This window comes from Heptranchias perlo, unplaced genomic scaffold (genome assembly GCF_035084215.1).
Source record: "Heptranchias perlo isolate sHepPer1 unplaced genomic scaffold, sHepPer1.hap1 HAP1_SCAFFOLD_70, whole genome shotgun sequence".
NCBI classification, from domain to species: domain Eukaryota; kingdom Metazoa; phylum Chordata; class Chondrichthyes; order Hexanchiformes; family Hexanchidae; genus Heptranchias; species Heptranchias perlo.
This window is the reverse complement of record NW_027139729.1, coordinates 1,045,613-1,069,823: the sequence shown is the minus strand read 5'-3', so window position 1 is coordinate 1,069,823 and position 24,211 is coordinate 1,045,613. Positions and strand designations below refer to the sequence as shown.

General features: G+C 47.4%; 1 protein-coding gene and 11 non-coding genes across 17 annotated transcripts in view; 5 read left to right on the top strand and 7 right to left on the bottom strand.

The window, feature by feature from the left end:
- LOC137318393 (zinc finger protein 3-like) overlaps positions 1-24,211 on the top strand; it is a 626,361-nt gene that overhangs the window by 570,522 nt on the left and 31,628 nt on the right. The window lies entirely within an intron of this gene.
- Positions 8,321-8,392, bottom strand: trnaa-ugc (transfer RNA alanine (anticodon UGC)). The gene has a single exon. It is a non-coding gene; the product is annotated as a tRNA-Ala (tRNA).
- On the bottom strand, positions 9,819-9,890 carry trnaa-ugc (transfer RNA alanine (anticodon UGC)). The gene has a single exon. It is a non-coding gene; the product is annotated as a tRNA-Ala (tRNA).
- Positions 10,363-10,434, bottom strand: trnaa-cgc (transfer RNA alanine (anticodon CGC)). Its single transcript has one exon. It is a non-coding gene; the product is annotated as a tRNA-Ala (tRNA).
- On the top strand, positions 10,684-10,755 carry trnaa-cgc (transfer RNA alanine (anticodon CGC)). The gene has a single exon. It is a non-coding gene; the product is annotated as a tRNA-Ala (tRNA).
- On the top strand, positions 11,217-11,288 carry trnaa-ugc (transfer RNA alanine (anticodon UGC)). Its single transcript has one exon. It is a non-coding gene; the product is annotated as a tRNA-Ala (tRNA).
- trnaa-ugc (transfer RNA alanine (anticodon UGC)) lies at positions 13,141-13,212 on the top strand. The gene has a single exon. It is a non-coding gene; the product is annotated as a tRNA-Ala (tRNA).
- On the top strand, positions 15,168-15,239 carry trnaa-ugc (transfer RNA alanine (anticodon UGC)). Its single transcript has one exon. It is a non-coding gene; the product is annotated as a tRNA-Ala (tRNA).
- On the bottom strand, positions 19,654-19,725 carry trnaa-ugc (transfer RNA alanine (anticodon UGC)). The gene has a single exon. It is a non-coding gene; the product is annotated as a tRNA-Ala (tRNA).
- Positions 20,192-20,263, bottom strand: trnaa-cgc (transfer RNA alanine (anticodon CGC)). The gene has a single exon. It is a non-coding gene; the product is annotated as a tRNA-Ala (tRNA).
- Positions 21,542-21,613, bottom strand: trnaa-ugc (transfer RNA alanine (anticodon UGC)). Its single transcript has one exon. It is a non-coding gene; the product is annotated as a tRNA-Ala (tRNA).
- Positions 22,082-22,153, bottom strand: trnaa-cgc (transfer RNA alanine (anticodon CGC)). The gene has a single exon. It is a non-coding gene; the product is annotated as a tRNA-Ala (tRNA).

The window sequence follows — 24,211 nt, the reverse complement described above, 5'->3', positions numbered from 1 at the left end:
CCAGGGTTGGAAATACAATGTTCATTACAGATATAATGCAGCTCCGACAAGACCAAAGAGCAGAGACTTGAAACAACTGTTGGAACAGAAAAGCTGACTGCATAAAATATGGTGGGAGAAAAAATAATTAGCCAAGTACAGCAGCACATTTAACACCGATTTACAATATTCACAGATGAGATAACGGCTTACTGGGGACTCCAATGGCTGCAAGGACAGGATAGTAAATGCGTTCTATCTGAAACAGTACTGGATATCCCATTTCTGTGAGGAGCAGTGACTTCTGTTGATCTGAAAACCGCAGCTCCGGCAGGCACTCTGACCTGATACATTGCAACGAGCTTAATTTATACTAAGGATAAATCTCCATTGAGACGGTTATACCCCTGATCATTGCTATTACTTACAGTCACCTGAACAAACACATTACAACAGCAGCTTTGTCTCCAATGTAATTAATGACGTGGATATATCACAAACATCTCAAAGTTCAGAACCTTGTCTTAATGAGACCTCTCTCAGCAATAAAGTTAAAAGCTGTGCTCAGAAAGGACTGGTCCAACAACAATGAGCGGCTTCATTTACAGTTTTCAAATAATTGTATTGACCATGTTCACTCCTGCCGATTCATGTATAAATTTTACCGATTTCTCTGAATGTACACTGAATCCAGGGGCACCAGCAGACCCGTTTCACTGTTCCTGCAGATTCTCAGTCAAAATATGAATTTTGTGTCTCTGGCACAGGGACAGTTAAAAGCCACGTTGAGGATTGTATCCGAGAAATGACAGTGGGTGATATTGGGGGTTGGACACTGAACGAGCTTTATTGCCATTCCTCTCTCCGTTATTTCACTGCAGATGTTTACCCGTTTATTTTACATTGGTTGATGGCTCCAGTAAATTGGTCCGGTGTAAACCCCGCTTCCCTCACCCGCCTTCATTCATTCCTCAGCCAATTGTCATTGAAAACCTCATCAATGTCTCTGTCCCCTCCAGATTCCATTCCTCCAGTTCACTCCTGGCGGCCACCCGCCCTCCACCTTCCAACCAGCACCAGGTCCTGCTCGGCCTCACTGACTCTCACTGACTCCGAGATTCCGATTGCCTAACATTTAAAATTTTCATCTTGGGGTTTAAATCCCTTCGTGACCCACCCCTCCCCATCACCGCCACTTCCTCAACACCTACAGGAAACCCACCCGTACCTCCTCATTCATCGATCATTGGCCTCTTTTGGTGGGACATCCATCGCTTGGTTCCACTCACCTATCTGATCATAGCCAGGAGAAGCTTCTCTTCCCACCCTATCACCGTTATATCTGATGTCTCTAAAGATTCAATATTTGGCTCTCTCCTCTTCCTCATCTACATGCTACCCTTTGGTGACATTGTCCGCAGACATGGACCAGCTTTCAGATGGACGCTGACAAAACCACCGCCTCTCTTTACACTTCCAATGTCTTTGTGTTGTCAGAGCGACATTCTGTTTAGATGAGCCATGAATTCAGCCAGTTAAAAATTGGGAAGTCATGATCTTTGACCCCACAATCTCCACATCCTTTCTACTGATTTCATCCACTCTCCTCTCTTTTTGATTGGAGAGTCCAGCACTAATCATCCAAATCCTCACTGACCTTATTGGCTTCCAGTCTCCTAAGCCTGCAGTTTATTTTTATTCTTTATTACACTTAAATCCACCGGGGCCTCACCCCTCCCTATCTCTGTAACCTCATCCAGCCCTGCAGCCCCTGCCAAAGACTTTGCTCCTCGACCTGTGGTCGCTTGTGCAGCCTCAGTCCATTTGCCCTACTTTTGACAGCCGTGCCTTCAGCCATATCCACGCTCCAGAATTCCCACTCTATCTCCCTCTCCACCTTTCAGGTTTCAGCCGTGGTTCACTGGCAGCAGTCTCGCTTCTGAGTTAGAAGGTTTTGAGTTCAGTCACAGTCCAGAGACTTGAACACATAATTCAGGCTGACATTGCAGTGCATCACTGAGGGAGCACTGGACTGTCGCAGGTGTTCACTTTCTTAGGACAAGTTAAACGGAAAACCCATCTGCCATCTCAAGTAGATGTAAAAGATTCTACGGAAGTATTGGAAAAAGAACAGAGGAGTTATCCTGCTTTCCTGGATAATATTTCTCCCTTAACCAACATTACTAAAACCGATTTTCTGGTCATTTATCTCATTGTAGTTTTATGGGAGCTTGCTGCGTGCGAATTGGATGCCACGTTTCCTACATCACCACAGTCACTGCACTTCAAAACGTACGTCATCAACTGTAAAGCGTTTTGGGATGTCCTGAGGTCTTGAAAGGTGCGATATGAAGGCAAGTTTTTTCCTTCTTTCAGACTTTCTATGAAAGACATCCCTTGCTTCATGATTTTGTCATCCCTCGTAACATCGCCTTCTTTGGCCGGGGTCCATTTTTGTCCGATTGTACCTCAGTAAATCGCCTTAGGATATTTATCTATGTTAAATCCGCTATATAAATACAAGTAGTTATTGTTATATTTTAACATCCTCCACTCTCTTCATCCCACCATTGGCGGCCATTCCTTCAGACAACTAAATTCTACATTCAAAAACTAACCTTATCCCCTTCGTCTCTCCATTTGCTTCTCCTCCTTTTCCACCCTCCTTAAACCCACTCTTTGACCAAGGTTTTCACCAGTCCTCCTGATATCTTCTTATTCCTTTAATGCCCGTTTTTACCCACCCCTCCGTGAAGCCCCCTGGGAATGTTTATTACATTAATGGCGGTCTGTGAATGCGAGTTGTTGTTAACTTTCATTGGACTGTGTTCATTAGTTGTCCACTGAATGAACAAATGTAATTTCTGGGCTAATATTTTTGTAATAGAAAGAGATTTATATAATAGACGGACTTGTCGAGATAAATTAACATTGGCCATTACTTTTGGACACTGTTTTGTTCGAACAACGTAACTCGGTTTATCTACAACCATCGCATTGCAATAGAGGGCATTCTCATGCATGGATATCGCTGAAGGCAGGGCTGTCAAAAATGGGACAAATGGACTGCGGAGGCAGCCTTTAGGGAGCCGTCAATGTATGATGAGACCAGTTACAGTGACCAAGGTGAAGGTTTATTCGTTATTTGCCTTTTTTCTCTTTGGTAAAACCTGGTTTACTTCTGGCTCGGGCTGATAGGAACATATAAACATAGAAAACAGGAGCAGGAGTAGGCCATTGGGCCCTTCGAGCCTGCTCCGCCATTCAATATGATCATGGCTGATCCTCTATCTCAATACCATATACCCGCTCTCTCCCCATACCCCTTGATGCCTTTTGTGTCGAGAAATCTATCTAGCTCCTTCTTTAATATATTCAGCGACATGGCCTCCACAGCCTTCTGTGGTAGAGAATTCTGCATGTTCACCAGCCTCTGAGTGAATAAATTTCTCCTCATCTCAGTCCGAAATGTCCTACCCCGTATCCTGAGACTGTGACCCCTCAGCCAGAGGAAACATCCTCCCTGCATCCAGTCAGAACTTTATACCTTTCAATGAGGTCCCCTCCCATTCTTCGGAACGCTAGTGAATACAGGCCTAGTTGACCCAATCTCTCCTCATGCGACGGTCCTGCCATCCCAGGAATCAGTCTGGTGAACATTCGCTGCATTCCCTCTATGACAAGTATATCCTTTCTTAGGTAAGGAAACCAAAACTGCACAGTATACTCCAGGTGTGGTCTCACCAAGGACGGTTAAAACTGCAGTAAGACATCCTCGCTCCTGGACTCAAATCCTCTTGCAGTGAAGGCCAACATACCATTTGCCTTCCGAACTGCTTGCTGCACCTGCATGTTTGCTTTCAGTGACTGTTGTACAAGGACACACATGTCCCTTTGTACATCAACATTTCCCAATTTATCTTCATTTAAATAATACTGTGCCTTTCTTTTTTTCTTTCTGCCACGTTATATTGCATCTGCCATGTATTTGCCCATTCATTCAACTTGCCTAATTCGCCGTGGAGCCTCTTTGCATCCTTCTCACAACTCACAATCCCACCAAGTTTTGTGTCGTCAGAAAACTTGGAAATATTACATTTGGTTTCCTCATCCAAATCATTGATATATATTGTGAATAGTTGGGGCCTAAGCACTGATCCCTGGGGTACCACACTAGTCACCGCCTGCCACCCCGAAAAAGACCCATTTATTCCGATACTCTGTTTCAAAAGACCCATTTATTCCTACTCTCTTAATGTGATGTCGCTTCATGAGTGATTCTCTTTGGTTAAAGCCCGTAGATCCAGAGTACAGTCTGCAGTTTTGACGGCCATTATAGAAACTGCATTCAACCCATAGGAAGCATAATGTAGATTCTCTCGAACGAGGCCAGTTAAGGGAAGCTGTGTGAGGAAAGACGTGAAATTCAGCGATTTCTTCTATGGAAATGGAGGAGAGGAAACTTAAATTTCAAATCATGAAGCTGTTTGATAGAGTAATAGAGAATTACTGTATCCTCTGGTTGTGAGGATCAGTGATAGAGGAATAGAGAATTACTGTATCCTCTCGTTGTGAGGATCAGTGCGAGAGTAATAGAGAATTACTGTATCCTCTGGTTGTGAGGATCAGTGACAGAGTAATAGAGAATTACTGTATCCTCTGGTTGTGAGGATCAGTGATAGAGTAATAGAGAATTACTGTATCCTCTGGATGTGAGGATCAGTGATAGAGGAATATAGAATTACTGTATCGTCTGGTTCTGAGGATCAGTGATAGAGTAATAGAGAATTACTGTATCCTCTGGTTGTGAGGATCAGTGATAGAGTAATAGAGAATTAATGTATCGTCTGGTTGTGAGGATCAATGATAGAGTAATAGAGAATTAATGTATCGTCTGGTTCTGAGGATCAGTGATAGAGTAATAGAGAATTACTGTATCGTCTGGTTGTGAGGATCAATGATAGAGTAATAGAGAATTACTGTATCCTCTGTTTGTGAGGATCAGTGATAGAGTAATAGAGAATTACTGTATCGTGTGGTCGTGAGGATCAGTGATAGAGTAACAGACAATTACTGTATCCTCTGGTTTTTAGTATCAGTGACAAGAGGTCAACAATTCCAGCTCATCATGAAAGAGTTTAATTTTAAATTCTTCACGCAGAGATTTTTTGGAGCATGGAATATTTTACCATCGGGAATGGAATAACCAGAAAAGGTACAATAACAATTTTTACCATTGTATCATTTAAGAAAAAATTGAATACATATTTGAAATTGATGAAGATAAAGGGCACTTGGGAGAAAGTTTGCCATTGCATACATTTTGAATTGCTTTAACCATGAACTGGCACTGACACGATGGGCCCCTGTTCTGTAATCCTCTAAGCTTCATGTTTCTCCTAGATTGTGATTTGTGACGTGCTTGAATGATCCTGGAGGCCGGTGTGCTGCCCCGTGTCTAACAATATGACGGTGTAACCCAGGGATGTAACAATAGTTCCCCCTTCTAATCTAAACTGGATAGTCATGTTCCTGCACTGCCCAATGTCTAACAATATGATCGTGTAATTCAAGGATGTAACAATAGTTCCCCTTATGATTGGAACTGGATATTCATGTTTCTGCACTGTCGAATATCTAACAATATGACGGTGTAAGCCAGGGCTGTAACAATAGTTCCCTCCTTATAATCTGAGCTGGACATTCATGTTTCTGCACTACCGAATACCTAACAACATGAGAGTGTAGCCCAGTAATGTAACAATAGTATCTCTTTATAATCTGAACAGGATATTCATGTTTCTGCACTCTCCAATACCTCACAATACTATAATGTAATCCACGAATGTAACAATAGTTCCGCTTTTAATCTGGCCTGAATATTCGTGTTTCTGCACTATCCAATATCTCACAATACGACAGTGAAACCCAGGGATGTAACAATAGTTCTCCCTCTCTATTCTGGCTTGATTATTTTTGTTTCTGCACTACCCAATATCTCACAACACGACCGTGTAACCCAGGGATGTAATTATAGTTCCCCCGTGTAATCTGAACTAGATAATCATATTCTGCACTGTCCACTTTCTAACAATACGACAGTCTAACGCAAGGATGCATCAACAGATTCCTTTTTAAACTGAACTGTACATTCGTATTTCTGGACTACCACATAACTAATAATAACACAGTATAACCCAGGGATGTGACAGTAATTCCCCATATAATCTGAACTGGATATTCGTGTTCTGCACTGCCCAATATCTAACTGTGCGACAGTGTAACCCACGGATCTAACAGTAGTCACCCATGGGATTAAACGGACAGTGGCAGCGCGGATACAAAATTGACTAGGAGACAGAAAGCAGAGAGTAATGGTGAATGGTGTTTTTTCAGACTGGAGGGAAGTATACAGTGGTGTTCCCCAGGGGTCACTATTAGCACCACTGCTCTATATGATATATATTAATATCCTGGACTTGGATATAGAGGGTATCATTTCAAAGTTTGCAGATGACACAAAGCTCGCAAAAGTAGTAAATAATGTGGAGGATAGTAACAGTCTTCAGGAGACTGGCGAAATGGGAAATACATGGCAGATGAAATAGAGTCACAGAAGTGTAAAGTGATGCATTTTGGTAGGAAGAATGTGGAGAGGCGGCTCTTCTTTTCCCAGTGAGTAGTGAGCCTCTGCAATGCGTTGCTGGCTGATGTAGTGGGTGCTGACTCTCCGTCTGCCTTCTCCAGGGAACTGGACCGGTTTTTGGCTGGGGAAGAGGTCGCAACATATAAAAAGTAAGAGGATTTACTATTAACGTGCTTCTGATCCATATGATCTCCTGGACTGGTTTCGATCACTTGAGGGGATCGGGGATGAATTTTCCAGTGTATTCTATCCCTTCAAGGCACAGGGTTTTTTCTCAGGATCTTTGCCTCTTCCGGGAGATTCCATGGCTGCGGGCGGGGGGAGGGGGAGTAAGTGTCAGTAATGATGCTCCAGCCATCCCGAGTGAGGGGCAGGCTTGATGGACCAGCTGGTCTTTTACTGCCCGTCATTTCCGTTTGTTCGTGTGCGTCCCCAGCTCGTCAAGGTCTTTTCAATGAAGCGATCGTCACACTAACCCACTCCTGCGGCATGTCCTGCGTCTGTCTTTAGTGAAACGAGACTCAATGTCTCTGCGTCTCACGTTATTCTCCTCTGAAGCTCAAGGACTCGAAATATTCTTTCAGGCCTCTGCTATAATGTGCCTGAGAATTTCTAGTCCCGTCCAACCGTCCGCTACGTGACTAGGTGGCTGTTGTCTGCTTGGAGCACAAGAGGAGATGATTTTAAGCCCAGTAAATCATTGGGTGGTCTTAAGACAGTGAACACCCAGTTCTTCTACCCTTGGTTATAGGTCTATTGGATTCGGGGTTGCAGCTCAGTGGTATAGCGCCTGCTTTGCGTGTATAAATTTCTGGGTTCAATATCTAACACCTCCACCATTTATTTTCACCAGAATGTCCAACAGAAAGACGAATCGTGCTTTCAGAGGGAAGCGAGTTCCAACTTCTGAGACAAACATTCAATTGTCCCGAAGCAGGACTTCATCTCATGGTCCCCTCAGCAGCTCAGCTCATAACAGCCGCCGACTGACCAGAATTCAAAAGGTAAATTGTTTGGGCATCGAACCTGAGACCTCACACACGCGAAGCATGCGGTCTATCACTGAGCTCCATCACCAGATAATAACGATCTCGAACCAAGTGTAAAATGACTGAGTGCCTCACTTTCCTAAAGAAACCCGAGGACTTAATCTGCTGAAAAGCATTTCCTCTTTTCAGATACTTGAGGTATGCGGACCTGATACTAGTATTTTAATTCCAGATTGTATTCAATTAATTCAATTTTTAATTAGTTGAAATTGAATTCCCTCGTTGCCGTGGCGGGATTTGAATTCATGAAGCTGGATTATTCGATCAGGTCTCGGGATTACCAGTCCAGTAACCTAATTATACCACCGAACCCGCTGGGTGAACAGAAGAAACCAGGTCTCGTCACTCAGAGAAATGAGAAAGGGAGCGTTGCGAAGAAAGTCTGGGAGAGAGGTGAGTCTCCTCGGGCTGTGCCGACCAGCATTTCTGTTTCAGGTCGCCGTTCTTCGAACTGCTCGCTGGACATTGCACCCTCACACATTCCGATCAGTCGGTGGCTGTTTTGAGCTGAGCTGCTGAGCAGACCGTGAGATGAAATCCTGCTCAGGGGCAATGTGATGCTTGTGGAGCCTCAGAGGTTGGAATTCGCGGCACACCGAAATCAAGATTCGCCTTTCTGTGGGTAATTCTGGTGAGAAAATAGCTTTGGAGATGCTGGGGATTGAACCCAGGACCTCATACATGCAAAGCACGCGCTCTACCACTGAGCTACATCCCCAGATAAGAGCACATTCCAACGAAGAGCTGATCTCCTTCATTTTATGTGACCACAAAAGATTTTTTTTTGGGCTTCAATTCATCTCCTTTTCTGCTCCAAACAGACAATTAAACATGAAGTTTGCGGACCTGATATAATTGTGGGTGAACGGAAGAAACCAGACCTCGGCACTCAGAGCAATGAGAAAGGGGGCGTTGAGAAGAAAGGCTGGGAGAGGGGGAGAGTCTCCTTTGGCTGTGCTGTCACCATCATTCCGATTTCAGGGCACATTTTTCGAACGCTCCCGTTATCAGTCACTTTGCTTACGGTTGGACGGGACTAGAAATCCTCAGGCACATTGTAGCAGAGTTCGGCAAGAATACGTCGAGTCCCCGAGCTTCAGAGGAGGGTAAGGTGAGACACAGACAGCATTGAGTATAATTTCACTATAGACGGATGCAGCACTTGCCCCTGGTGTGGTTTTGTGTTTAAATATCACTTCACTGAAAACACCTTGACCAGCTGAGGTTACAGACGGACATGATGGTCAGGAAAAGACCAGTTGGTTCATCAATCCTGCCCCACATGCCTGGAGCATCGTGACTGGACACTTCCTACCGACACCACCCGCCCCTCCCACCGGAAACATGTAATATCCTGGGAGCGGCGACAAACCAGAAACAAATCCAGCGCCAATAAGGAGGGGAAATTCTGGAAAATTCCTCCCCGAATCCCTCCGGCGATCGAATCGAGTTCAGTGGATCACACTGACCATGTGTAGGTTAACTGTAAAACCACTCACCTTCTATATGATGCGATCTCTGCCTCAGTCAAGAACTGGTCAAGATCCATCCAGAAGGCAAAGAGAGAGTCAACACCCACCACGCCAGCCTGCAATGCATTCCAGAGACTCAGTACTCTCTGGGAAAAGAAGAACCGCCGAACATCCAGACTATTCCTACCTCTGTGCAGTCTGAACGCCTGTCCGCTGCTCCTCCCCGATCTGTGAAACTGGGAATAATCTATTTCTTCACTCAGAGGGTGGTGAACGTGTCGAATTCTCCACCATAGGATACTGTGGAGGCCAAGTCACTGAATATATTTAAGAAAGACAGATTTATACACACAGAAGGCAACAAAGCGTATGGAGAGAGAGCGGAAATGTGGTATTGAGATAGAGGATCAGCCATGATCATATATAATGGCGGAGCAGGCTCGAAGGGCCCAATGGCCGACTCGTGATGCTATTTTCTCTGTTATTATTTCTGGGCTCGCTCTCCAGCCCCGGGATGGGAACCATTTCAAAGGCGCGTGCGTGCTTCCATTGAATTTTATCGTGTGCAGAGCGTTCGGTTTTTCTCGAGGTGAAGAAACCCTTTCCTGTCCTTGTGTGTGAAGGTGAGGTGAGGACAAGAGGGTCTTTTCAAAATTCGAAACATAAAGCGTTTGGAGATGCTGGGGATTGAACCCGGGACCTCATACATGCAAAGCATGCGCTCTTCCACTGAGCTACATCCCCTACCCACAACTGCTTCAAATTTAGAATAACAAAAGTGGGCTTCCCGCTCTGTCTCTCCCGGACAACGCGATGCCCAGTCGTCACACGTGCTCACAATGTTCAACCTCTGCTTCAGTTCACGGGGTTTCTGCTCCTCTTAACTTTGAACTTTCCAAAAACAATGTCAGCGGAAATAAAAAATATATATAATTGCCACTACTCAGTGACGAGGTTCACATTCAAATTCTGATTCATAAAGTGAGATGGATGAATGACACAGCGTCAAACAAGAGCTGGGAATGCTCGCTCGACATTGCACCGTCACACATTCCAGTCAGTCGGCGGCTGCTATGAGCTGAGCTGCTGAGGGGACCGTGAGATAAAGTCCTGCTCCGGGATAATTTAATGCTTGTGGAGCCTCAAAAGTTGGAACTCGCTGCGCTTCGAAAGCGCGATTCGCCTTTCCGTGCGTAATTCTGATGAAAAATATTTTTGGAGATGCTGGGGATTGAACCCAGGACCTCAGACATGCGAAGCATGCGCTCTACCACTGAGCTACATCCCCACACAAGAAACGAGTCTAACCAGGGAAAGAAGAGCTGATGCATTCCAGAGACTCACTACTCTCTGGGAAATGAAGATCCGACTAACATCCAGCCTATTCTTACCTCTGTGTCGTCTAAACGCCTGTCCCGTGCTCCGCCCCAATCTTTGAAACTGCAAATAATCTATCACGTGGCAGATCCACCTTGGACGGGCTCAGAAAATGAGAACGGTCAGTTCTTCTTTCCTTGGTTAGCTATTTAGTGCATATGGGGATGTAGCTCAGTGGTAGAGCGCATGCTTCGCATGTATGAGGTCCTGGGTTCAATCCCCAGCATCTCCAAAAAATCTTTTTTCATCAGAATTACGCACGGAAAGGCGAATCGCGCTTTCTGAGCGCAGCAAGTTCCAACTTCTGAGGCTCCACAATTGTCCCGTCGCAGGAATTCATCTCACGGTCCCCTCAGCAGCTCAGCTCACAGCAGCCGCCGACTGACCGGAATGTGTGACGGTGCAATGTCGAGCGAGCAGTCCCAGCTCTTGTTTGACACTGTGTTATTCATCCATCTCACTTTATGATTCAGAGGTTGGATGTCAGCCTCGTCACTGAGTAGTGGCAATTGTATTTTTTAAAATTCCGCTGACTTTTTTTTTGGAAGGTTCAAAGTAAAGAGGAGCAGAAACCCCGTGAACTGAAGCAGAGGTTGAACATGGTGAGCACGTGGAACGACTGGGCATCGCATTGTCCGGGAGAGACAGAGCGGAAAGCCCACTTTTACTCTAAAGTGGAGGGCTTGTGCCCGTGGGGATGTAGCTCAGTGGTAGAGCGCATGCTTTGCATGTATGAGGTCCCGGGTTTAATCCCCGGTATCTCCAAACGCTTTATGTTTCGAATTTTGAAAAGACCCTCTTGTCCTCACCTCACCTTCACACACAAGGACAGGAAAGGGTTTCTTCACCTCGAGAAAAACCGAACGCTCTGCACACGGTAAAATTCAATGGAAGCACGCACGCGCCTTTGAAATGGCTCCCATTCCGGGGCTGGAGAGCGGGCCCAGTGATAAGAACAGAGAAAATAGGATCACGAGTCGGCCATTGGGCCCTCCGAGCCTGCTCCGCCGTGATATATGATCATGGCTGATCCTCTTTCTCAATACCACATTCCCGCTCTCTCTCCATACTCTTTGATGCCTTCTGTGTGTGGAAATCTGTCGTTCTTAAATATATTCAGTGACTTGGCCTCCACAGCCTTCTGCGGTCGAGAATTCCACAGGTTCACCACCCTCTGAGTGAAGAAATAGATTATTCCCAGTTTCACAGATCGGGGAGGAGCAGCGGACAGGCGTTCAGACTACACAGAGGTAGGAATAGTCTGGATGTGAGGCGGTTCTTCATTTCCCAGAGAGCACTGAGTCTCTGGAATGCATTGCCGGCTGGTGTGGTGGGTGCTGACTCTCTCTTTGCCTTCTGGATGGATCTGGACCAGTTCTTGACTGAGGCAGAGATCGCATCATATAGAAGGTGAGTGGTTTTACAGTTAACCTACACATGGTCAGTGTGATCCACTGAACTCGATTCGATCGCCTGAGGGAGTCGGGGAGGAATTTCCCAGAATTTCCCCTCCTTATTGGCGCTGGATTTGTTTCTAGTTTGTCGCCGCGCCCAGGAGATTTCATGTTTCCGGTGGGTGGGGCGGGTGTTGTCGGTGGGAAGTGTCTGGTCACGATGCTCCAGGCATGTGGGGCAGGATTGATGAACCAACTGGTCTTTTCCTGACCATCATGTCCGTCTGTAGCCCCAGATCGTCAAGGTGTTTTCAGTGAAGTGATCGTTAAACACGAAACCACACCTGGTGCAAGTCCTGCATCCGTCTGTAGTGAAATTATACTCAATGCTGTCTGTGCCTCACCTTACCCTCCTCTGAAGCTCGGGGACTCGAAATATTCTTGCCGGCCTCTACCACAATGTGTCTGAGGATTTCTAGTCCCGTCCAACCGTAAGCAAAGTGACTGATAACGGGAGCGTTCGAAAAATGTGCCCTGAAATCGGGAGGATGGTGACAGCACAGCCAAAGGAGACTCTCCCCCTCTCCCAGCCTTTCTTCTCACGTGGCAGACCCACCTTGGGTGGTCTCATAAAATGAGAACAATCAGCTCTTCTTTCCCTGGTTATACTGAATTTTCATTTGGGGATGTTGCTCAGTGGTGGAGCGTATGCTTCTGCATGTATGAGAAAGTGGGTTTAATCCCCAGCATCTCCAGCAACATTTTTCATCAGAAGTCCGCACGGTAAGGCGTATCGCGCTTTCTGAGCGCAGCGAGTTCCAACTTCTGAGGCTCCACAAGCATTAAATTGTCTCGGAGCAGGACTTCATCTCACGGTCCCCTCAGCAGCTCAGCTCACAGCAGCCGCCGACATGACTGGAATGTGTGACGGTGCAATGTCGAGCGAGCAGTCCCAGCTCTTGTTTGACGTTGTGTCATTCATCCATCTCACTTTATGATTCAGAGGTTGGATGTCAGCCTCGTCACTGACTATTGGCAATTGTATTTTTTTATTTCCGCTGACTTTTTTTTTGGAAAGTTCGAAGTAAAGAGGAGGAGAAACCCCGTGAACTGAAGCAGAGGTTGAACATTGTGAGCACGTGGAACGACTGGGCATCGCGTTGTCCGGGAGAGACAGAGCGGAAAGTCCACTTTTTATTCGAAAGTGGAGGGCTTTTTTGCGTGGGGATGTAGCTCAGTGGGAGAGCGCATGCTTTGCATGTATGAGGTCCCGGGTTCAATCCCCGGTATCTCCAAACGCTTTATATTTCGAATTTTGAAAAGACCCTCTTGTCCTCACCTCACCTTCACACAAGGACAGGAAAGGATTTCTTCACCTCGAGAAAAACCGAACGCTCAACACACGATAAAATTCAATGGAAACACGCACGCGCCTTTGAAATGGCTCCCATCCCGGGGCTGGAGAGCATGCCCAGGAATAATAACAGAGAAAATAGGATGACCATTCGGCCCTTCGAGCCTGCTCCGCCATTATATATGATCATGGCTGATCCTCCATCTCAATACCATATTCCCGCTCGCTCCCCATACCACTTGATGCCTTCTGTGTGTAGAAATCTCTTTCTTAAATATATTCAGTGACTTGGCCTCCACAGCCTTCTGTGGTCGAGAATTCCACAGGTTCACCACCCTCTGAGTGAAGAAATAGATTATTCCCACTTTCACAGATCGGGGAGGAGCAGCGGACAGGCGTTCAGACTACACAGAGGTAGGAATAGTCTGGATGTTGGGCGGTTCTTCTTTTCCCAGAGAGTACTGAGTCTCTGGAATGCATTGCCGGCTGGTGTGGTGGGTGCTGACTCTCTCTTTGCCTTCTGGATGGATCTGGACCAGTTCTTGACTGGTGCAGAGATCGCATCACATAGAAGGTGAGTGGTTTTACAGTTAAACTACACATGGTCAGTGTGATCCACTGAACTCGATTCGATCGCCTGAGAGATTCGGGGAGGAATTTCCCAGAATTTCCCCTCCTTATTGGCGCTGGATTTGTTTCTAGTTTGTCGCCGCTCCCAGGAGATTACATGTTTCCGGTGGGAGGGGCGGGTGGTGTCGGTAGGAAGTGTCCGGTCACGATGCTCCAGGCATGCGGGGCAGGATTGATGAACCAACTGGTCTGTTCCTGACCATCAAGTCCGTCTGTAGCCCCAGACCGTCAAGGTGTTTTCAGTGAAGTGATCGTTAAACACAAAACCACACCTGGGGCAAGTCCTGCATCCGTCTCCAGTGAAATTATCCTCAATGCTGTCCGTGCCTCACCTTACCCTCCTCTGAAGCTCAGGGACTCGAAATATTCTTGCCGGCCTCTGCCACAATGTGTCTGAGGATTTCTAGTCCCGTCCAACCGTAAGCAAAGTGACTGATAACGGGAGCGTTCGAAAAATGTGCATGAAATCGGGAGGATGGTGACAGCACATCCAAAGAGTCTCTCCCCCTCTCCCAGCCTTTCTTCTCAACGCCCCCATTCTCATTGCTCTGAGTGCTGAGGTCTGGTTTCTTCCGTTTACCAACAATTATATCAGGTCCGCAAACTTCATGTTTAATTGTCTGGTTGGAGCAGAAAAGCAGATGAATTGAAGCCCGAAAAAAATCCTTATGTGGCCTCATAAAATGAAGGAGATCAGCTCTTCGTTGTAATTTGCACCTATCTGCGGATGTAAGCTCAGTGGTAGAGCCCGTGCTTTGCATGTGTGAGGTTTTGGTTTCAATCACCAGCATCTCCAAAGCTATTTTTTTCACCAGAATTACCCACAGAAAGGCGAATCTTGATTTCGATGTGCCGCGAATTCCAAACTCTGAGGATCCGCAAGCATTAAATTGTCTCGGAGCAGGACTTCATTTCACTTTCCCCTCAGCAGCTCAGCTCACAGCAGCCGCCGACATGACAGGAATGTGTGACGGTGCAATGTCGAGCGAGCAGTCCCAGCTCTTGTTTGACGCTGTGTCATTCATCCATCTCACTTTATGATTCAGAGGTTGGATGTCAGCCTCGTCACTGACTATTGGCAATTGTATTTTTTTATTTCCGCTGACTTTTTTTTTGGAAAGTTCGAAGTAAAGAGGAGGAGAAACCCCGTGAACTGAAGCAGAGGTTGAACATTGTGAGCACGTGGAACGACTGGGCATCGCGTTGTCCGGGAGAGACAGAGCGGAAAGTCCACTTTTTATTCGAAAGTGGAGGGCTTTTTTGCGTGGGGATGTAGCTCAGTGGAAGAGCGCATGCTTTGCATGTATGAGGTCTCGGGTTCAATCCCCGGCATCTCCAAACGCTTTATGTTTCGAATTTTGAAAAGACCCTCGTGTCCTCACCTCACCTTCACACACAAGGACAGGAAAGGGTTTCTTCACCTCGAGAAAAACCGAACGCTCTGCACACGATAAAATTCAATGGCAACACACACGCGCCTTTGAAATGGCTCCCATCCCGGGGCTGGAGAGCGGGCCCAGTAATAATAACAGAGAAAATAGGATCACGAGTCGGCCATTCGGCCCTTCGAGCCTGCTCCGCCATTTTTTATGATCATGGCTGATCCTCTATCTCAATACCATATTCTCCCTCCCTCCCCATACCCGTTGATGCCTTCTGTGTGTATAAATCTCTCTTTCTTAAATATATTCAGTGACTTGGCCTTCACAGCCTTCTGTGGTGGAGAATTCCACAGGTTCACCACCCTCTGAGTGAAGAAATAGATTATTTCCAGTTTCACAGATCGGGGAGGAGCAGCGGACAGGCGTTCAGACTACACAGAGGTAGGAATAGTCTGGATGTTCGGCGGTTCTTCTTTTCCCAGAGAGTACTGAGTCTCTGGAATGCATTGCCGGCTGGTGTGGTGGGTGCTGACTCTCTCTTTGCCTTCTGGATGGATCTGGACCAGTTCTTGACTGGTGCAGAGATCGCATCACATAGAAGGTGAGTGGTTTTACAGTTAAACTACACATGGTCAGTGTGATCCACTGAACTCGATTCGATCGCCTGAGAGATTCGGGGAGGAATTTCCCAGAATTTCCCCTCCTCATTGGCGCTGGATTTGTTTCTAGTTTGTCGCCGCTCCCAGGAGATTACATGTTTCCGGTGGGAGGGGCGGGTGGTGTCGGTAGGAAGTGTCCAGTCACGATGCTCCAGGCACGTGGGGCAGGATTGATGAACCAACTGGTCTTTTCCTGACCATCATGTCCGTCTGTAGCCCCAGACCGTCAAGGTGTTTTCAGTGAAGTGATCGTTAAACACAAAACCACACCTGGGGCAAGTCCTGCATCCGTCTATAGTGAAATTATCCTCAATGCTGTCTGTGCCTCACCTTACCCTCCTCTGAAGCTCAGGGACTCGAAATATTCTTGCCGGCCTCTGCCACAATGTGTCTGAGGATTTCTAGTCCCGTCCAACCGTAAGCAAAGTGACTGATAACGGGAGCGTTCGAAAAATGTGCCCTGAAATCGGGAGGATGGTGACAGCACATCCAAAGAGTCTCTCCCCCTCTTTCAGCCTTTCTTCTCAACGCCCCCATTCTCATTGCTCTGAGTGCTGAGGCCTGGTTTCTTCCGTTTACCAACAATTATATCAGGTCCGCAAACTTCATGTTTAATTGTCTGGTTGGAGCAGAAAAGCAGATGAATTGAAGCCCGAAAAAAATCCTTATGTGGCCTCATAAAATGAAGGAGATCAGCTCTTCGTTGTAATTTGCACCTATCTGCGGATGTAAGCTCAGTGGTAGAGCCCGTGCTTTGCATGTGTGAGGTTTTGGTTTCAATCACCAGCATCTCCAAAGCTATTTTTTTCACCAGAATTACCCACAGAAAGGCGAATCTTGATTTCGATGTGCCGCGAATTCCAACCTCTGAGGATCCGCAAGCATCAAATTGTCCCTGAGCAGGATTTCATCTCACGGTCTCCTCAGCAGCTCAGTTCACAGCAGCCGCCGACTGATCGGAATGTGTGACGGTGCAATGTCCAGCGAGCATTTGGAAGAACAGCGACCTGAAACAAAAATGCTGGTCGGCACAGCCCGAGGAGACTCACCTCTCTCCCAGACTTTCTTCGCAACGCTCCCTTTCTCATTTCTCTGAGTGACGAGACCTGGTTTCTTCTTTTTACCCAGCGGGTACAGTAGAATAGTGGTTAGTTTACTGGACTCGTAATCCAGAGGCCCGGACTAATAATCCCGCCACGGCAGCTGCGGAATTCAATTTCAATTGATTAAAAATTGAATTAATTAAATAAAAGCTGGAATTAAAATACTAGTATCAGGTCCGCAGACTTCAGGTATCTCCTATGCTTAAAAGAGGAAATGCTTTTCAGCACAGTAAATCCTCGGGTGGCCTTAGGAAAGTGAGGCACTCAGTCCTTTTACACTTATGATATGGAGATGCCGGTGATGGACTGGGGTTGACAATTGTAAACAATTTTACAACACCAAGTTATAGTCCAACACATTTATTTTAAATTCCACAAGATTTCGGAGGGTTCCTCCTTCCTCAGGTGAACGGTGTGGAAATGAAATTTTCGAATACTTCGCATTTGAAAATCACAGAACAATGCCAGGTGATTACTGCCAGTTGCCAAGGCAATCACAGTGAGCAGACAGAAAGGTGTCACCTAAAAGGCCAGCGAATACACAAACCCCCCCAAAAAAAGAGAGAGAGAGAGAAGGAAGACAGTAAATGACCCGTTATATTAAAAACAGATAACATTTGTTTGCTGGTGGGGTAACGTATAGTGTGACATGAACCCAAGATCCCGGTTGAGGCCGTCCTCATGGGTGCGGAACTTGGCTATCAATTTCTGCTCGACGATTTTGCGTTGTCGTGTGTCTCGAAGGCCGCCTTGGAGTACGCTTACCCGAAGGTCGGTGGCTGAATGTCCATGACTGCTGAAGTGTTCCCCGACAGGGGGAGAACCCTCCTGTTTGGCGAATGATGCGCGGTGTCCGTTCATCCGTTGTCACAGCGTCTGCATGGTCTTGCCAATGTACCATGCGCTGGGGCATTCTTTCCTGCAACGTATGAGGTAGACAACGTTGACCGAGTCACAGGAGTATGAACCATGCACCTGGTGGGTGGTGTCCTCTCGTGTGATGGTGGTATCTGTGTCGATGATCTGGCATGTCTTGCAGAGGTTACCGTGGCAGGGTTGTGTGGTATCGTGGACGCTGTTCTCTTGAAAGCTGGGTAGTTTGCTGCGAACGATGGTCTGTTTGAGGTTGGGTGGCTGTTTAAAGGCGAGTAGTGGAGGTGTGGGGATGGCCATAGCGAGGTGTTCGTCATCATTGATGACATGTTGAAGGCTGCGGAGAACATGGCGTAGTTTCTCCGCTCCGGGGAAGTACTGGACGACAAAGGGTACTCTGTTGGTTGCGTCCCGTGTTAGTCTTCTGAGGAGGTTTACGCGATTTTTCGCTGTGGCCCGTCGGAACTGTCGATCGATGAGTCGAGCGTCATATCCTGTTCTTACTAGGGCGTCTTTCAGCGTCTGTAGGTGTCTATCGCGTTCCTCCTCGTCTGAGCAGACCCTGTGTATTCGCAGGGCCTGTCCATAGGGGATGGCCTCTTTGACGTGGTTCGGGTGGAAGCTGGAAAAGTGGAGCATCGTGGGGTTGTCCGTGGGCTTACGGTAGAGTGAGGTGCTGAGGTGCCCGTCTTTGATGGAGATTCGTGTGTCCAAGAAAGACACTGATTCTGAGGAGTAGTCCATGGTGAGCTTGATGGTGGGATGGAACTTGTTGATGTTATCTTGTCGTCTCTTCAGTGATTCCTCGCCGTGGGTCCATAGAAAGAAAATGTCATCGATGTATCTGGTGTACAGTGTTGGTTGGAGGTCTTGTGCAGTGAAGAAGTCCTGCTCGAACTTGTGCATGAAAATGTTGGCGTATTAGGGTGCGAATTTGGTCCACATGGCTGTTCCGTGTGTTTGGGTAAAGAACTGGTTAGTGAAGGTGAAGACATTGTGATCGAGGATGAAGCGGATGAGTTGTAGGATGGCGTCCGGAGATTGGCTGTTGTTGGTGTTGAGTATTGATGCTGTCGCAGCGATGCCGTCATCGTGGGGGATACTGGTGTAGAGTGCCGAGACGTCCATCGTGGTGAGAAGTGTTCCTGGTTCAACAGGTCCGTGGGTGCTGAGTTTTTGTAGAAAGTCTGCAGTGTCGCGACAGAAGCTGGGGGTTCCCTGCACGATGGGTTTCAGGATGCCCTCGATGTATCCAGAGAGGTTCTCACACAGGGTTCAGTTGCCTGATACGATAGGACGTCCGGGTGTGTTGGCTTTGTGTATCTTTGGGAGGCAGTAGAAGTCTCCCACGCGGGGATTACGTGGGATGAGAGTGCGTCGGATGCTTTGAAGGTCTGGATCGAAGGTCTTGATCAGTTTGTTGAGCTGATGGGTGTGTTCTTTGGTCGGGTCTGTGGGGAACTGTCTGTCGTGTTCCTGGTTGTCCAGTTGTCGGTGTGCTTCTTTGCAAGCGTCCGTTCTGTTCTGTCTGACAAATTTCTCTGTTATTATCACTGGGCCCGCTCTCCAGCCCCGGGATGGGAGCCATTTCAAAGGCGCGTGCGTGCTTCCATTGAATTTTATCGGGTGCAGAGCGTTCGGTATTTCTCGAGGTGAAGAAACCCTTTCCTGTCCTTGTGTGTGAAGGTGAGGTGAGGACAAGAGGGTCTTTTCAAAATTCGAAACAAAAAGCGTTTGGAGGTATCGGGGATTGAACCCGGGACCTCACACATGCAAAGCATGCGCTCTACCACTGAGCTATATCCCCTCAGCAAAACCGCTTCAAATTTAGAATAAAAAGTGGGCTTTCCGCTCTGTCTCTCCGGAAAACGCGATGCCCAGTCGTCACACGTGCTCACAATGTTCAACCTCTGCTTCAGTTCACGGGGTTTCTGCTCCTCTTTACTTTGAACTTCCCCAACAAATGTCAGCGGAAATAAAAAAAATGCAATTGCCAATCGTCAGTGACGAGGCTGACATCCAACCTCTGAATCATAAAGTGAGATGGATGAATGACACAGCGTCAAACAAGAGGTGGGACTGCTCGCTCGACATTGCACCGTCACACATTCCGGTCAACCAGCGGCTGCTGTGAGCTGAGCTGCTGAGGGGACCGTGAGATGGAGTCCTGCTCCGGGACAATTTCATACTTGTGGAGCCTCAGAAGTTGGAACTCGCTGCGCTCAGAAAGCGCGATTCGTCTTTCCGTGCGTAATTTTGATGAAAAATATTTTTGGAGATGCCGGGGATTGAACCCAGGACCTCATACATGCGAAGCATGCGCTCTACCACTGAGCTACATCCCCAGATAAACTAAATAGGTATCAAAGCAATGAAGAACTTAAGGGGGAGTTGAGAAGAAAGGATGGGAAAGTGGGGAGAGACTCCTTGAACCGTGCTGTGACCACCCTTACTATTTCAGGGCACATTTTTCGAACGCTCCCGTTATCAGTCACTTTGCTTACGGTTGGACGGGACGAGAAATCCTCAGGCACATTGTGGCAGAGGCCGGCTAGAATATTTCGAGTCCCTGAGCTTCAGAGGAGGGTAAGGTGAGACACAGACAGCATTGAGTATAATTTCACTATCGACGGATGCAAGACATGCCCCAGGTGTGGTTTTGAATTTCAAGATCACTTCACTGAAAACACCTTGACGATCTGGGCTTACAGACGGACATGATGGTCAGGAAAAGACCAGTCGGTTCATCAATCCTGCCCCAGATGCCTGGAGCATCGTGACCGGACACTTCCTACCGACACCACCCGCCCCACCCACCGGAAACATGTAATCTCCTGGGAGCGGCGACAAACTAGAAACAAATCCAGCGCCAATAAGGAGGGGAAATTCTGGGAAATTCCTCCCCGACTCCTTCGGGCGATCGAATCGAGTTCAGTGGATCACACTGACCATGTGTAGGTTAACTGTAAAACCACTCACCTTCTATATGATGCGATCTCTGCCTCAGTCAAGAACCGGTCCAGATCCATCCAGAAGGCAAAGAGAGAGTCAGCACCCACCACACCAGCCGGCAATGCATTCCAGAGACTCAGTACTCTCTGGGAAAATAAGAACCGCCTAACATCCAGACTATTCCCACCTCTGTGTGGTCTGAACGCCTGTCCGCTGCTCCTCCCCGATCTGTGAAACTGGGAATAATCTATTTCTTCACTCAGAGGGTGGTGAACCTGTGGAATTCTCGACCACAGAAGGCTGTGGAGGCCAAGTCACTGAATATATTTAAGAAAGAGAGATTTCTACACACAGAAGGCATCAAAGCGTATGGAGAGAGAGCGGGAATATGGCATTGAGATGGAGGATCAGCCATGATCGGAAATAATGGCGGAGCAGGCTCGGAGGCCCAATGGCCGACTTGTGATCCTATTTTCTCTGTTATTATTGCTGGGCCCGCTCTCCAGCCCCGGGATGGGAGCCATTTCAAAGGCGCGTGCGTGCTTCCATTGAATTTTATCGTGTGCAGAGCGTTCGTTTTTTCTCGAGGAAAAGAAACCCTTTCCTGTCCTTGTGTGTGAAGGTGAGGTGAGGACAAGAGGGTCTTTTCAAAATTCGAAACATAAAGCGTTTGGAGATACCGGGGATTGAACCCGGGACCTCAAACATGCAAAGCATGCGCTCTACCACTGAGCTACATCCCCACAGCCAAACTAGCTTCACTTTAGAATAAACAATTGAGATTTGCGCTCCGTCTCCCCGGACAACGAGATGCTCAGTCATACCACGTGCTCACAATATTCAACCTCTGCTTCAGTTCACGGGGTTTCTGCTCCTCTTTCCTTTGAACTTTCCAAGAAAAAAGGCAGCGGAAATTAAAAAAATACAATTGCCAATAGTCAGTGACGAGGCTGACATCCAACCTCTGAATCATAAAGTGAGACGGATGAATGACACAGTGTCAAACAAGAGCTGGGACTGCTCGCTCGGCATTGCACCGTCACACATTCCGGTCAACCAGCGGCTGCTGTGAGCTGAGCTGCTGAGGGGACCGTGAGATGAAGTCCTGCTCCGGGACAATTTCATGCTTGTGGAGCCTCAGAAGTTGGAACTCGCTGCGCTCAGAAAGCGCGATTCGCCTTTCCGTGCGTAATTTTGATGAAAAATATTTTTGGAGATGCTGGGGATTGAACACAGGACCTCATACATGCGAAGCATGCGCTCTACCACTGAGCTACATCCCCAGATAAAATAAATAGGTAACAAAGCAATGAAGAACTTATTGTTCTCATTTTATGAGACCACCCATGGTGGGACTGCCAGATGATAGATTATTTCAGTTTCAAAGATTGGGGAGGAGCAGGGAACAGGCGTTTGGACCACACAGAGGGAAGAATAGTCTGGATGTTAGGCGGCTCTTCATTTCCCAGAGAATAGTGAGTCTCTGGAATGCATTGCCGGCTGGTGTGGTGAGTGCTGACACTTTGTATACTTGGCTTAAAATCATCTAGTTTTCTGCTCCAACCTGACAATTAAAGATGAAATTTGCGGACCTGATACAACTGTGGGTGACCGGAAGAAACCAGACCTCGGCACTTAGTCTAATGAGAAAGGTGGAGTTGGGAAGAAAGGCTGGGAAAGTGGGGAGAGACTCCTTGAACCGTGCTGTAACCACCCTTACTATTTCAGGGCACATTTTTCGAACGCTCCCGATATCAGTCACTTTGCTTACGGTTGGACGGGACTCGAAATCCTCAGGCACATTGTGGCAGAGGCCGGCAAAAATATTTCGAGTCCCTGAGCTTCAGAGGAGGGCAAGGTGAGACACAGACAGCATTGAGGATAATTTCACTATAGACGGATGCAAGACTTGCCCCAGGTGTGGTTTTGTGTTTAAAGATCACTTCACTGAAAACACCTTGACGATCTGGGGTTACAGACGGACATGATGGTCAGGAAAAGACCAGTTGGTTCATCAATCCTGCCCCACATGCCTGGAGCATCGTGGCTGGACACTTCCCACCGACAACACCCGCCACTCCCACCGGAAACATGTAATCGCCTGGGAGCGGCGACAAACTAGAAACAAATCCAGCGCCAATAAGGAGGGGAATTTCTGGGAAATTCCTCCCCGACTCCTTCGGGCGATCGAGTAGAGTTCAGTGGATCACACTGACCATGTGTCGGTTTACTGTAAAACCACTCAACTTCTATACGATGCGATCTCTGCCTCAGTCAAGAACCGGTCCAGATCCATCCAGAAGGCAAAGAGAGAGTCAGCACCCACCACACCAGCCGACAATGCATTCCAGAGACTCAGTACTCTCTGGGAAAATAAGAACCGCCTAACATCCAGACTATTCCCACCTCTGTGTGGTCTGAACGCCTTTCCGCTGCTCCTCCCCGATCTGTGAAACTGGGAATAATCTATTTCTTCACTCAGAGGGTGGTGAACCTGTGGAATTCTCTCCCACAGAAGGCTGTGGAGGCCAAGTCACTGAATATATTTAAGAAAGACAGATTTGTACACACAGAAGGCAACAAAGCGTATGGAGAGAGAGTGGAAATGTGGTATTGAGATGGTGGATCAGCCATGATCATATATAATGGCGGAGCAGGCTCGAAGCGGCCGAATGTCCGACTCGTGATCCTATTTTCTCTGTTATTATTACTGGGCCCGCTCTCCAGCCCCGGGATGGGAGCCATTTCAAAGGCGCGTGCGTGCTTCCAACGAATTTTATCGTGTGCAGAGCGTTCGGTTTTTCTCGAGGTGAAGAAACCCTTTCCTGTCCTTGTGTGTGAAGGTGAGGTGAGGACAAGAGGGTCCTTTTGGAGATGCCGGGGATTGAACCCGGGATTTTACATACAAAGCATGCGCTCTTCCACTGAGCTGCATCCCCTCAGGAAAAAACGCTTCAACTTTAGAATAAAAAAGTGGGCTTTCCGCTCTGTCTCTCCCGGACAACGAGAGGCCCAGTCCTCACACGTGCTCCAAATGTTCAACATTTGCTTCAGTTCACCGGGTTTCTGCTCCTCTTTACTTTGAACTTTCCAAAAAAAAAGTCAGCGAAAAAAAAATACAATTGCCAATAGTCAGTGACGAGGTTGACATCCAACCTTTGAATCATAAAGTGAGATGGATGAATGACACAGCGTCAAACAAGAGCTGGGACTGCTCGCTCGACATTGCACCGTCACATATTCCAATCAGTCGGCGGCGGCGATGAGCTGAGCTGCTGAGGAGACCGTGAGATGAAGTCCTGCTCCGGGGCAATTTAATGCTTGTGGAGCCTCAGAAGTTG